A 14,784-nucleotide genomic window follows, 5' to 3' on the forward strand; every position below is an offset into this window, starting at 1 on the left:
ACAATGTATGTATTAAGTGTGGGGGGGGGGGGGGGGGGGGGGGGGGGGGGGGGGAAATCATTTATTTGTTTTGTTTTCTTTCAATTTTTTGTTTTTGTTTTCAGTTCTTAAAAAAAGTATATTTTTGAAAGTTTTAGGCTATAGATTAATTTGTGGTTAGTTGTGGAGACTTGGGAAAAGTTCACAAGATCGGTATCGTCTTAACACCGTAAGTCTCCTGCATATGGAAGTTAATTTGAATACTTATTATGACATAGCCTTTAATTATCATTCTCTAATAGCTCTTGAGTAGTTTATCTTTGCAGTCGGCACCATCTCACACATGCTCTACGTAAGGAGGCCGATGAAAATAAGTGAGTGATCCAAGTTTTTAAAAAATAAAAAAATAAAAAGGAATGCACCTTCTAAGTTTGGTGACCCTCACCCGGTCACTTAACCCAACGGTTGTAGAATCTATAAAAAAAAGATTTCAAGTCCCGTTGTTAGTTGGTTCAGAGGTTTCTGGTGCTGAATTTGGTAGGAAGGATTACGATCTGATCCCCCGCAATTACAATTGGGGAATAAAAGGGGTATACCACTTAGGTACCAGAACCCCATGCAAAAAAGGATCAGAGTCACTAACCGGTAGCCTTACTATGAGTGTATGGAGATAACGGGCTTAATGTGATTGCGCCATAATGAAAAAGAGTAAAAATGAGGATGATTAAATTAGGTTTTGGCATAATAACATGATTCGAAGTGGTTTATGCGTTCAGGAGGCTTATGACCGCACAATTGCAGAATTGTGTTCCTACGATTTCCTTAATGTGCAAGATTAGTACCTATTGATGCAACCTTAACCGAAGAAGCGTTTGTAGCCTAGAATGAGTAAATGATGTTGTGTGTTTTTTTATTTTATTTTGCTCGGAGTGCAAAAGTTTAAGTGTGGGGGAATTTGATCAGTGCATTTTGATGCACATTCCTCTATGTTTATACTTATGCATTTCCATACTTTACCTTGGTTATTTTCTATTTTAATGTGTTTTTATAAATCAGTTTATTTTTGCACTTATTTGATTTTCGCACTTTATTTTCAGCATTAGCAGTCTGCACTAAAATGATCATAACTAGAGCTACGAGAATCGAATCGACGCGTTCTAATAATCGCCGGAAAGCTAAGAGAAAGAGCTATAACTTTCATGTTGGAGTCAAAGGCATTTTCGGAGTGCATCATTTCCAGAATTTCGTGTGAAGTTTCAGCGTTGGATATATTTTTGTTTTGGGTCATTTGCTATGGGTCTGGGTTATGTTTTCGACCCGGTTCGGATTTTTAGTGAAAACCTTATTTTGTTTTATAAGGGCAGGCAGCCGCTACAGTAATTTTACCTACTATTCACGATTTTGTTTCCAAACTTTTGCTTTTGCTCTGTACGCTTGAATGGAGAACTAAACATCCAGAGTCGATCTACTGTAATCGAATTCTAAAAGCTTTGAGGTTTTTATTTTATCAATTCAACTTCGTTTCTCTTTCAATTATATTCTATGAATTTGCATTTGCTTAATCTGTTATTTCGTGGAATATTTCGATTAATTTCGTATGATTGTATTCCTAACTGTTAATCGTTGTTTACGTCGCTTCGTCGTTAAATTGCGTATCTATGCCGTGTTTGCTTAATTCGCGATTGTATTAATCCGTTTGCTTAATTCGGAATAGGAATCCAATCAGTTTAATATCCTTTGCGCTTGTCAATTGGTATTGAAATCGAATAGAGATCGAAGCCGCTTAGGGAATTGGTAAGGTAGATACCTATGATAAGCCGGAACCGAAAACAGTAGATTGGCTTAATTTTATAATCACTTTTTCAAAACAACTTATTTCATTAATCGCTTTTGATAATCACTTTTTCTATAAATCGAACCTGAACTAACCCCTCCCATCGATTTTGATTAGTTGATAATAAACAAGAATCCTTGAGAGACGATATTCGAGTTAAATTGTCGTTGTACTACGTTTTTGCAAAACTACTCGTTTTTGATCCGCGCGCGATAGCGGATCAGTGATACATGACAATATTGACAAGTAATTTAGGTTGAGTACAACTGAGTGTTGATGCCGTAAAGCGGCAAGCAACAAAAGTTTTGAAAGTATTTTTCCAAGAATTTATCGTATCCATAGGGATCAGTGACATTGAACTCTCATTCAACAGTTTTCAAAGTTATGAGTTTGGATTAAACAGTTAAAGCATAAAAACATAATAGTAAATATTAACACAAAAAGAATTCATTCTTTAGAGAGAAGAAACTTATCAAGCATTGCATATAATATATTTCTCACAAACTTAACTTATCGACCAGTTATACTCAACCTACAATATTCGTAAGTATCATCCAACATTGCTCAAACCCTAAGTCATTTCTAACTCAAAGTAGAGAGAACTGCTATATCATCTCGGCGACGATCTCTCTGCCAACATCATAGCATACATTCATATCATTTGTATCGACAATCTCTCAACCGATACAACTAACATAGAAGCATTAAGCTTCGACACTCATAAAGATTGTTAGGTCTAAATATATCTCTAGAATCCAAAAGCTAACAGATAATCATCCTAGATAAGTATTCGAGCAGTATATGTCTATAACAACCCAAACCTCGAGCACAGAGCAAAAATCTAAGACGACAATCAACACATATTTGTAAAGAAAATTTTATATAACGCCATGGGCGAGAATTATACATGAGTTTATAATAATTACATATACAAAATCCAACCAAGAGAAATACATAGAGAGAAAGAGAGGCAAAACCACAACTCTCCTAGTTTGTCAATGCCGGTCGATGAGCAATCCACCTCCGAATCACCAAATGCAAGACCCAAAGTTGTTATCTAAGCTAATCCTAATTAAAAATGGGTGGAATTTGCATGGGAGCACAAAAATCTCCAAAACCAACCACCACCAACCTAAAATGAACTAAAAGAAAGCATATACAAAATTATGTCCCGACACGTTCGCCCGGCGAACGCCTTTATTTTGACCACACAGCCTGTACCACGTCCATAAGCTGGCAAAAATATCTTAATTCGCCCGACGAAGGAAAGCTTTTCCCGATGAATACTGATTCACTCACCTGGCGACACTGAGCATATCAAGTCAGTAGCCAAAGGAGAAAATTATCTCCACACTCGCCCAACGAAGGAGAACTTCACCCTGCGAATCACACCAGAAGAAACATATTTGCCCAACAAATCACACCAGTCTGCATTTCTTTCTTTCAATTACTCTCTTTCTTTGCCTTACTTCTTTATTGGTCAAAAATGCATCTTTGAAGCTTTATTACTCAATGCGTCATACATACTCAAATACCTACAAAATGAATGGAAAACTATTAGTAGGTACAATAATGAATCAAAACACGAGTATAAACATACTAAACGTATTTATACACTAAGTTGAGATTATTCAACGGAAATACAGCAAATCCAAGAATTCTTCTAATCTTTTGCTTGCATCTTTGCCGCTTCAAGAACTACAATTGTGTATCTAATAAGTAAGTTATCCACCAAGGGACTGACAAAATTCACATATTCATTTCACGCTCTACACAAGACCTTATATATTATAAGTCCATTAAAACTTTTGGATGTGCCTATTATCCCTCTCTCGGGCATTATAATCAAAATAAGCTTCAAATCAAAAGCTATGAATATGTGTCTGTGGGGATTTCTCCTCAACCTAAAGGGTTCAAGTATCTAAGAACTCAAGGAAAAATATTCATTTATAAGGATGTGATCTTTAATAAGAATAGGTTTCCCTTTCTTGTGTTATTTCCATCCTAGTCAAACTCACATGGTTATACATTATAGTCAAACGAAAGGCTAGTAGACATTATACTTGGCACATAAGATATCACTAGTAATGAGGACAACTCATCTAATTTACCTAATTCTGAGGTAGTTCAACCTGAAACACCTGGTTCTAGCATGTCTGGCCTTCTCCTAGTTCTTAATATAGAGCTGATATATTTATTTTACTTAGTGATAATGGAATCTTTATACCTGAAAGCAATCTTAACTCTCTTTTATTGGATCTACTATTGTACCCACAATTGCTTCAGCTCAATACCAGTTGGATATTAATAAATGTACTCTCAGCTCATCTATTATACCTTAGTATAATAACCTTATACCTAACTCGTCTCGGTGAATTTCCCTTCACATTCTTAAACCTTATAACTCAGTTGTGAAAAATGCACATCCAATGATGACTAGAGGAAAGGCATTTCCTTCTTGCCCTAAGGACTTTCTTGTCCATATTGAACCCTATTTTTTTAAAGATGCCTTATCTCATCCCCAATGGTTAGAAGCAATGGAGGCTGAATACAAAACTCTTGTCTCCAACATATAGACTCTCACTTCCCTACCACTATATAGAAAAGGTGTAGCTTATAAATGGGTCTTCAAAGTCAAATAAAACCTATATGGAAACATCAATAAATATAAGGCAAGGTTGATTGCTAAGGGTTACTTAAAACCACCAGGCTTTGACTTTAATGAGATCTTCTCACCAATTGTTAAACCTATAACTATTAGAGTTTTTCTCAAATTAGCCATCACATACAAATTCCTCTTTGAATGGCATCTTACAAGAGGAGGTCTTCATGCAACAACCTCTAGGGTTTCTTTCCAAAGACAAAAGCTTGGCTTACAAACTCAATAAAGCTTTATATAGGTTAAAACAGGCCCCCAGAGCATAATATGACAAACTAGCTCAAGTTGTCATTCAGTTTGCTTTCACTCACAGTAGACGTGACCACTCTCTCTTTATTTACTTACTCCTCTTAAGGCATAACCATGTATGCCTTATTAAATGTAAATGGCATTCGAGTCACTAGTTATCCGTCCAAACTAGTTCATGTTCTCATCCATAAGATTCATGCCAAATTTGCTTTAAAGAAGTTAGCTAGACAAGCTTGCTTATTGTCTAGATATTGAAGTTATCAATTAGGCCAAAGGCTCCCTATTACTTACTGAGTCTAAATATGTGAAGGATTTGTTGACAAGAGTTAACATAAACGAGGCAACGTGCTGTTACGCCCATGCTAAGCCATTGCAAGTTGAGTAAAAATGGTATTGACATTTTTCACGATCCTCTTCTGTATTAGTCCATTATATGGGCTCTTCAATATGTCACATTAACAAGATTGTGTGAGACCTTCTCTATCAACAAAGCTTACCAATTTATGTCTACCCCTCTTGAAAGCCACTAGTTAGCTGTCAAGCGTATTTTGAGGTACTTAAGTAGGCTTTACATAATCTTCTTCTCAGGCCAACTCTTCTTGATCATAATTTTTCTCTTCGTGCATACAATGATTTATATTGGACAATTAAATTTGTTTGACTCAAAGAAGTAACCTCTCATGACATGGCCAAGTGTTAAGAGTTAGCTACAAGAAAGACATATGGTCTGTTTGGTAAAAATACCGATTGATTGATAAGCTAGCTCATAGCTTATAACTAATAGCTGATGACTGATGGCTGGTGACTGATAGCTTATAGCTTATGACTGATGATTGAGACTGATAACTGATAAGTTAATTGAAGTGTTTGGTAAAATTAGCGGTTCAAGTAACTTATAAATGTAAAATGACATAAAGATATTTAATACATAATTATTTAATTTAAAATTAAAATAAATTGTAAAGGATAAAAACAAGTTTATGCTAAAATAATAAGGATAAAAAAGGAAGAAAAAATGATAAGCTATAAGCTAAAATGCTATTTGAAATAGCATCTGAAAAATAAGTTATAAGTTAGTAAAATAAACTATAAACTATTGATGAAAAGACCGTTACCAAACATATCTAAATTGTCATATGAACTTATAAGCTATAAACTATAAGACATAAACTCAAAATTATGCTTTACCGAACATAACCATAATCTATAACTAACTTTTTGTAATATCCACCCACTTATTATCACTATATAATAAGTGAGATGACTTTTATATAATGTATGAAAAATAGGATAATACATAAATCAACATTTCAATAAAGAATATCAAAACTATTTAAAATTAAAATAGAGAAATTAATTTCATAGATAAATTATAACAAATGACAATTATGATGTAACCTTGTAATTAATATCACTTGAATAAGATGAAAAAAAAGAAAATAAATTGACTAATTCAATCTGTTGGGCTCATGATCAATTTGTCAATTAATTTTATCTTGATTGTACTGTAGTCTAATTGAAATAGAGTCGAATCCATTAAATTAAGTTGCTTCAAACACTTCTATTTTTTGTAATTACTTTCATATTTATTTATCATTTAATATAAATGTGGTTGAACTAATTAAATTAGGTTGCTTCAAACACTTTGAGAGGAGAGTTTTGTTATTTATTGGGATCAACTTCCCTCATTAATTTCTTGTGCAAAGAAAATACTTGATTTATTTTTAAAAATATATACAAATATCTTGTATGGTTTATGCATGACATTAATTTATTTGGAAAAGTAGGAGAACCTAACTCTTAATAAGATTTTATTAGTAAGTCACATTCAATTGAAAAAAGGCCCACTATCACATGCAAACAAGCCTCCAACACATCATTTCCATATTTTTCATTTCGTCGGCGGTATATGCTTCACCTCCTTATCTCTTGCATTGTTTAATTTACTCAAATGTCGTTTTCATTTCAACTATAATGCATTTTATCCTATCATTTCTTTGGACCATTCAAAGCTTCTTGATAATAATATATTGTAATGCATATAGCTAGTCATATAATCAATAGGAATCTACCACGTTATCAACTTCACAAAAAAAAATTATTGGTGAAATGTTTATAGGTTCACAATCATCATCAATTGTGTTATTTGAATAGTAAAGTACATTTGAATAGTAAAGTACATTTGAATATATATGCATATGATATTGTATGTTTTTATTTGTTTTTGTTTTTGTTTTATCTTTTATTTTCTATAATTTACATATATTTTTAAAATATACAAACTAAATATATTGTATTTAATGTATGTTCTAATGAAAAAATTTAATTTATAATTATAATGTTGATGGTGAATTGGTGAATAATTGCATGGTTGTAAGTATTTTGATGTTTTGGTCTGGGGTTGGGGTATTAAGTTTGAATATGTCCACAGTCTAGATCGGAAGAGTAGTCTTTAAACTTTAGTTAACAAAGTCAGGTAATGGTTTGAGTTCGACTTTTGTTGAAGCCATAAATTGTAGATGGAGTTAGATGACGAGTTGAATTTGACGTTTGTTGATTAGGGAATCCCTTATTAGGGCTATTGTTGATCAAATATGTTGTATTGATGATTAGTTTGATGACGGAGTTGACTTGTGAACATAGTCTTTTTTTTTCTTTAATACATTTTGTCTATATGTTGGCATCGTTGGCGATGCATGACTCTTCAAGGTTGGGTTTGATCATGGTTTTTCTTTTTGTATGAATGGTCTTATTGACATTATATCATCTCTAAGAACAAGTCGTCAACCACAACGTAAATGCTATATTCCCCAACCCGAGGAGTAGTTCTAGGATCGAGGCAAAGGTGTCATGGCCTGAGGACACATTGGCTAGATAAGAAGTAGGCACACCATAGAGTGTTGCGTTTCTCACTTAACCAAACATGGCAACTTAAAAAGAGATCTGGTATGTTGTGACAAATAGTAACGAATTTCACTCTACTAAACGTATGAGCATGGAGGGGAATCCAACTTGCTATCTGCATAGTAAAAATATGTATCAGTTCCACATAAAAAATCATTAGTCTACGGGTCTATAAATTAATTGGAAGAAATGAAGTTAAATGGTCTTAGATGTTTGATTGATTATCTTGATTGGATGTGAATTCGTCTTGGTGACATATGTAGCTCTTTGTTTTCGTCTAGTGACCTTGAAGGATGATTTTCTCGTCATCTCCTGTGGCAATAAAAAATCGAGTGTTAGTATTTTAGAGAGCTATAAACTTATTTAACCAAGTTAGATTACTCGATCCATTTTTCAGGAAAATGGGAATTCTTAAGACCCTCCTCAACAAAATTAAAAAGTCAAGTAATGGACGTTAGTTTGTTGGGTTATCTGGTCCCTCCTCGTCCCAACTAAAGGGATAAACAAGGCAGTTGATTTTGTTGACGTTGAGACTATTGTTAATCCCCTTTTTCCTACAAATTCTTTTGCTATGAATCATACTGAATGTTGCATATAAAATCAGAAATCATTAACTAGTCAATGATAAGAGTCTCATAATTTAACATATGTTTTTATTATTATCATCACTATATAGAATTTATGAGAAAATTCTTGGGCTAGGTTTTGGCCTTGGTGCTCTCATGGTGAACATAGATTATTTCTTGATAATGCTAGCATTGCCCTAGGGGCGACAAGGATTCCCGCATGAGGATCCAACATGTGTGGTCATCTCGAGGGGCGACAAATATTCCTTCGTGAGCATTCAACATGTATTATTGCCTTAAAGGGAGACAAGGATTCTTGTATGAGGATCCATCAAATATGCCACCTCGTGGGGTGATTTCGATGAAATCTTGTTTTGCTCATTAATTCCATGCAAATAAAGCAACAATAATCCCAATTCATCGACAAAGATTGTAATTCACCTAAGTAAATCACAATAGAAAATGAAACTAAACTAAATATGGCTTAATGCATAAACAATTATCATTATTTGACAGAGGATATTTTCCTGAAACCTTTGTGTCTACCTATCCTAGAGTGGTCAAGTTCTTGTCCCTGAGCCTCCATTAATGGCTTGGCCTCCAACTTCATGCCAACGACGTTTATGCCCACGGTCCCAACCTTCCTCAGATTCAGGCTCTATATGTAGCATTTCCCGAAGATCTCTTGGTCTCCCTAGATAACCCCGACTCGCCCATTTAGGGGCGAGTACTTGATGCACATGTATAATGTGGATAGGACGACACCCATCTTGTTAAAAGTAACATCCTTATGATAATATTATATGATAAAGGTACATCTATGATAATATACCTTACCTTAATCTTTCTAGCATTTTTTCCCTAAAGAAAGTCTTCAATGTTACATAACCCTTCACATGATCGCTTGGGAAAATCTCACCAATGATCCTTGGAAGGCCTTGAGGTCATATAAGTACAAGAGAAGCCTCTCAAATGCACCCTAGTGGAGGATGTCTACAGAACTTCCTTGATCAATCAACACCCTCTTAATCTCCCAATATCACATCTCACGAGATGAGTGTAACACCATAAACCTCGAAACTTATGGATTAAGCTTTACTCGACAATCTAAGGTATCACCAACAACAATTCTTTGACAACGCATACATTTAATAAACACGCAACGAAAATATTAATGATCATACAACACATGTCATCTCACGCTCACCTTCACTTAGGGTATCATTTCGGCGGTATCAATTTTAATTCAAATAATAAAACATTGCAAACTTACACTTTTAATCTTAAACTTCAATTTAAAATAAAACTGTTTTCAAATAATGAGTTATCATGTACAACTCTTAACAACTTCAACAAAACACTAAATAATCCAAATAACACTTAGTAAGCAATCAATTGTTCCCAACCCTGGTGTTACAGGATAAGAGCAACTTTTAAACAAAATTAACTAAAGATTTAACTCCATCAGCTAACTCCCACTTACAGCATCAATCTACTCTTGAGTATCTGTAAGATGGCCATGGTGGACAACATTCAGCAAAAGGGTGAGAAACAACATTCAATGTAAGTAGTGTAAAGAATGCTAAGATAAAGAAATATACAACAAGCATACATTCATTACACGATAAAAAACACCATATTTTCACACCCATTCATAATAAACTACACATTTATTCAACCAAACAACATCATGAATAATCAACAACATATGCAAGCATGTATGCAATGCACTCCACAAATGTCCCATTATGCATGCTATACCAAATATGGACACTCAGGTTCATATCACTCCATGATCCCCACCATAGGACCAGATTCCCTCTTGAAACTAGAGTACACCAAAAACGATATCATCACCATAGGTAATGCTTCACTGATTCCCATCGAAACTAGACACTCGCACTCTATCTCCACCTTAGGATCAAGGCTCACCAAAACTAGACCGAAGTTTGTACACCATGATGCATGACAAGCAATAGGCATTATTACAAAAAAATGCACCAATAAATCACCATACATATATCATCATCATGTATAATATCATCCACCATTTGCAACCATAATTCAAAGTTACAACAATCAACAAACAAAACCAATAGCACCAACTCAAAATTTTCATAATTATAGACATTCATCATGTTAATTCATTATAACATCAATATTTCATAATGATAACTCAATGGTTTTCTAATCGATCATAAAAACCATCATAAACATCCCTAGATTAGACACCTGACTATCACTCAATTAGTTCTATAAGCCCTACCATGATGTAGATCTGAGCGTTTGCTTTCTAACGCTTCAAATGGAGCATCATTTGGACTTACGAATCAAAAGTTATGGCCAAAATCGTCGGACAATGTAACAAGAGTATAGCATATTTTTTTCTCAAAAATTACACATTGTCAATCAATTACACTGGAATGTCAATTGATTGACATCCAGCCAATTTCTCTAGTGCCAGTTCAAAAATCACATTTAGACTACATTCAACCGATTGCACCGACTCTAGAATTCAAAAATTCTAGTTTTTAGCACGTTCATCTTCTAGCTTCCATACCCCAAGCTTGTGCCTATTTCATTGATCAAAATTCAACAAATTCACATTATATCATGACTAACATGTAAATTATTCACCAATTAACACAAATCCATTTATTTCATCATGAATTAATCAATTATATTCCGATCCTAAAACATCCAATTTCAACACAATTCATTATACAATCATAGATTTATAAGAAAACACAACAATCATCACTCAATCATCCTAAGGACATAACCCTAAGGAGATTAAGGTCATCTTTTCTCTACCCCCCATCATGCAATTTACACATAATGAAAGCCCTTTCCCCGTTACCTGATATCCAGCAAAAGCACATTTGATTCCTAGAGTTCTTCCTCAACCTCAAGCCCTTGTTCTCCCTCCTTACCTCTTTTTCTCCAACTCTCAAAAATACGTACTGACACTCTCAAGTTCTCCAAAATCCTTCTTTTATCCCAAAACCTAATTACTTTTGGTTAGGCTCTTCCCTTTTTACCCCTAACTTATCCTTATATTTCCCATAATACCCTTACTCCTCTTGCTAACTCTATTTTTTATTTAATAATAATTCTCATTATTTTCTATTATTTTAAATAGACTAATTATATAGTTATTAAATTAAATAATTAAGCTCTATTCTACTACCTCTTTTTTTTTTTAATCTTAATATTTATTCTAATAAATCAATCTTCCACAAAATTCTATTATTTTTCTTATTTTAATTATTTAAAATAAACTAAAATCTAAATAATATCTACATTATCTATACTCCTACCAACATCCACTAATAACACATAATACACATATGTTTATCAATTATAATTAAAAACATACAAGACACTTAATAATTAAAATAAAACTCAATTAAGTTTAAATAAATAAATTAATTGAATTCAGGGTGTTACAATGAGCATGGTATCATCTTTATGTGAGTGGGTTTCTACAACATCCTTCTCAGAAAAGGAGATCTCAACTTCTAGGGCTTCTAGCTCGCCCATATCACAGCTGGTAGGCAAACCCTCTATGGTTAGGATTTGGCGAGCGTATCTTCTACGGAAAAAATTGGTCACTCTGCCTATTGTGAATGCTCTTGCAATGGCAATAAGAGTGTGGTGTGCTGCTCTGGTGTTGCCTCTCTTGTTAGGTTTCTTTCCATTCTTGGATCCAGGATTCCCCAAGGCATCTCTCCTTTGAGAGTTAAATATGCATGGCCCTTGAGTAGAGTCCCCTTTGACATACTTCTCTAGGTGGCCCTTTTTTAATATATGCTCTGTCTCATTCTTAAGTTGATAGTAGTCGCCAGTATGACGCCCCTTGACTTTATGGAATATTCACCATATGCTGGGTTCGGCCCCTATGACCTCTGAATTTAGAGATGACGATTGAGGGATGTCATGCATGTGAAGGACTTCTCGCCATATCTATTCACGATGAGTATTTAGAGATGTGAAGCTCTTGGATGATTTTCGACTTCACTTGAACGTCGCCTTATCTCTTATGGTTGTGGTGTAATGACTCTTTCATAACTAATGTGAGCTGTCAGTAAAATAGGTGTGCTTTTTTACACCTTTAACCTTCTTTTCAGCATTGCTTTCCTCACCCGATATAATATTTGACACGTGTCACCACCTCATCCAAGGAGGATGCAAGCCTCTGTTATGAAATGTTCCCATGAACATCTCCTTGTTGGGTGGATGACTTTGATGGTCGCTTCATTAAAGTAGGCGAGATACTCCCTCAGAGAGGCCTTGACCAATGTTGAAGAGGATGGTGGCAACCATCTTTTAGTGTTTTCTGGCTGCAAACTGGTGGACTAGTTTCTTCACTAAATCCTGATAGTTGGGGAAGACCCATATACCACCTCAAGGTTGCGTCTCTAAAGGTGTCAGAGAGGAGATTGCATTTCAAGGTAAGGACAATAATCTGGTTGAATGTTGTTATGGTGGCCCAAGCCAATTTTATAGGAGCCCTATGTTGGGGCACCAATTGTACTTGCTAAAAGTACAATACATGTTAACCTCTAGTGATTAAGGATTGTCAGAGGCTTTAGGGTTTGTCGTAGGGCTTAAAGCTCGCTCACGTAAGGTGAGAAGCTTTAGATATCTAGTATTCATGTGAATATGAGATTTTCTCTATCAACCTTCAGGTTTAGGTATTTATAGGAGTTTTTGGGCATGGATCCCAAACGCTTGGGAAGTAGTAACCACTTGTTATAATACATGGGAGCCCCCCACGTCTCCCTACTTTGGGCGAGTTATTCCAAAAATTGATGACACATTTGAGGAAAAGTCGTCGCATGTAATAAATGAGTGATCGATCTAAAATACAAACGACTAGAAAGAAGTTATGTGCGAGGTGTTGCATTTTCCTTCCACCCCTTGTGGATTCTTCCCAGATATATCAATACAACTATCAAACACAATAAAATATAAAAAGTTGTTGGGTACTATTTTATATCGTCTAATACTATTATGTCTAATATTTAGTATTTTTCAAATCAATTGCATCCTAAAATTTAATTTGTATTTCAAGAAAACTTTTATCCATAATATTTATTTTAAATAAATATTAGTATGAATTTTTCTAAATTTATTGGTGTCTTCCATGATATAGAAATTGTGATAAAGTTATTACATAATTTAATTTGGTTTGGTTTGAGTTTTAATTTGTGGCCCCAGTTTTAGTACTTGGTTTTTATATTTCTACTATGTTGTTTTGTTGATTTTTTATTTGAAAACCATACCTTTTAAATAATCCTATGTGCATTACTATAATAATAATAATTATTATTATTATTATTATTATTATTATTATTATTATTATTATTATTATTATGATTTTAAAAATCATTAATTTATAAGTATTAGTTTTACCAACATCTCACACTTTATTATTTTTTTATTATTATTATTATTATTATTATTATTATTATTATTATTATTATTATTATTATTATTATTATTATTATTAGAGAAAATGGGTGATGCACTGACAGTGTAAAAAAGTTTTACACTGTCAACCAATCACGACCATGAATCAGGACAAGTCATACTGTAATTTAAAAAAAACTTATATGACATGGCAAAACGATTTGTTTTTATTGGATGACAGTGTAAAACTATTTTACACTGTCAGTGCACTACCTTTAACCTCTTATTATTATTATTATTATTATTATTATTATAAAACTTGTATTTATATAAATCAGTTTTATTTATTTATTTATTTATTTCGTTGTAAACACTCTACAACGTGTCATTTATTCAATTTTAAGAAGTGAAATTATAATCTCAAAATTATTATTTATGTTTTGATGATAATAAAACAATAACATAATGAAAGAGCAATTTCTCTACTGATTTTTTAAATGTGTAGAAAAAGTTCTACAAAAGCACAACTTATGCCTCAAATCTTTATCATATTTGAAGAAAGCAAGCATTATTTAATATTTTTTATTACATGGTGTGTGCAATATAAGCTAGACCAACAATTATAAACATATGTAAATGAGTTGCATGAAACAGAAAAGCATCAAGTCATATGTGCATACCGTTTCTGGTTTTTAAAATTAAAAAAAAAAAAAAAAAAACACTTAATTTCTTCTAATGTATGTGTATACGCAGTAATTTGTGGCATGTGGAGCAGCTATTTAAAATCGACTATGTTGTCCCCACCACCGTTGATTCGGATCTCACATGCGTGCCCCTGCCTTATTACCCATGCCATAGGGGATAGGGCCATATCAACAAACTTTTAACAGACTCTATTATCCAATCGATACTTATATGTACATGGACAAATATGCCCCTCCACCCCCATTATTAACCTTTTATATATGTGAACATTTTATATACGTGAACTCTTGCAAAATTTTGTTAATGTATGGATGTGTGATATGCTCTTAGAAAATAAAAGAATCCTGTTTTAAAAATCGACTGGGTCATGATAAAGTCACTTAGTTGAAAAATGCTTCAACCGTACAACTCACTTGAATGAAATTGAATAATTCAATCATATAAATCGATATAATAATAAAATTATATAAATA

This window comes from Vicia villosa, linkage group LG1 (assembly GCF_029867415.1).
Source record: "Vicia villosa cultivar HV-30 ecotype Madison, WI linkage group LG1, Vvil1.0, whole genome shotgun sequence".
In the NCBI taxonomy this organism is placed as follows: domain Eukaryota; kingdom Viridiplantae; phylum Streptophyta; class Magnoliopsida; order Fabales; family Fabaceae; genus Vicia; species Vicia villosa.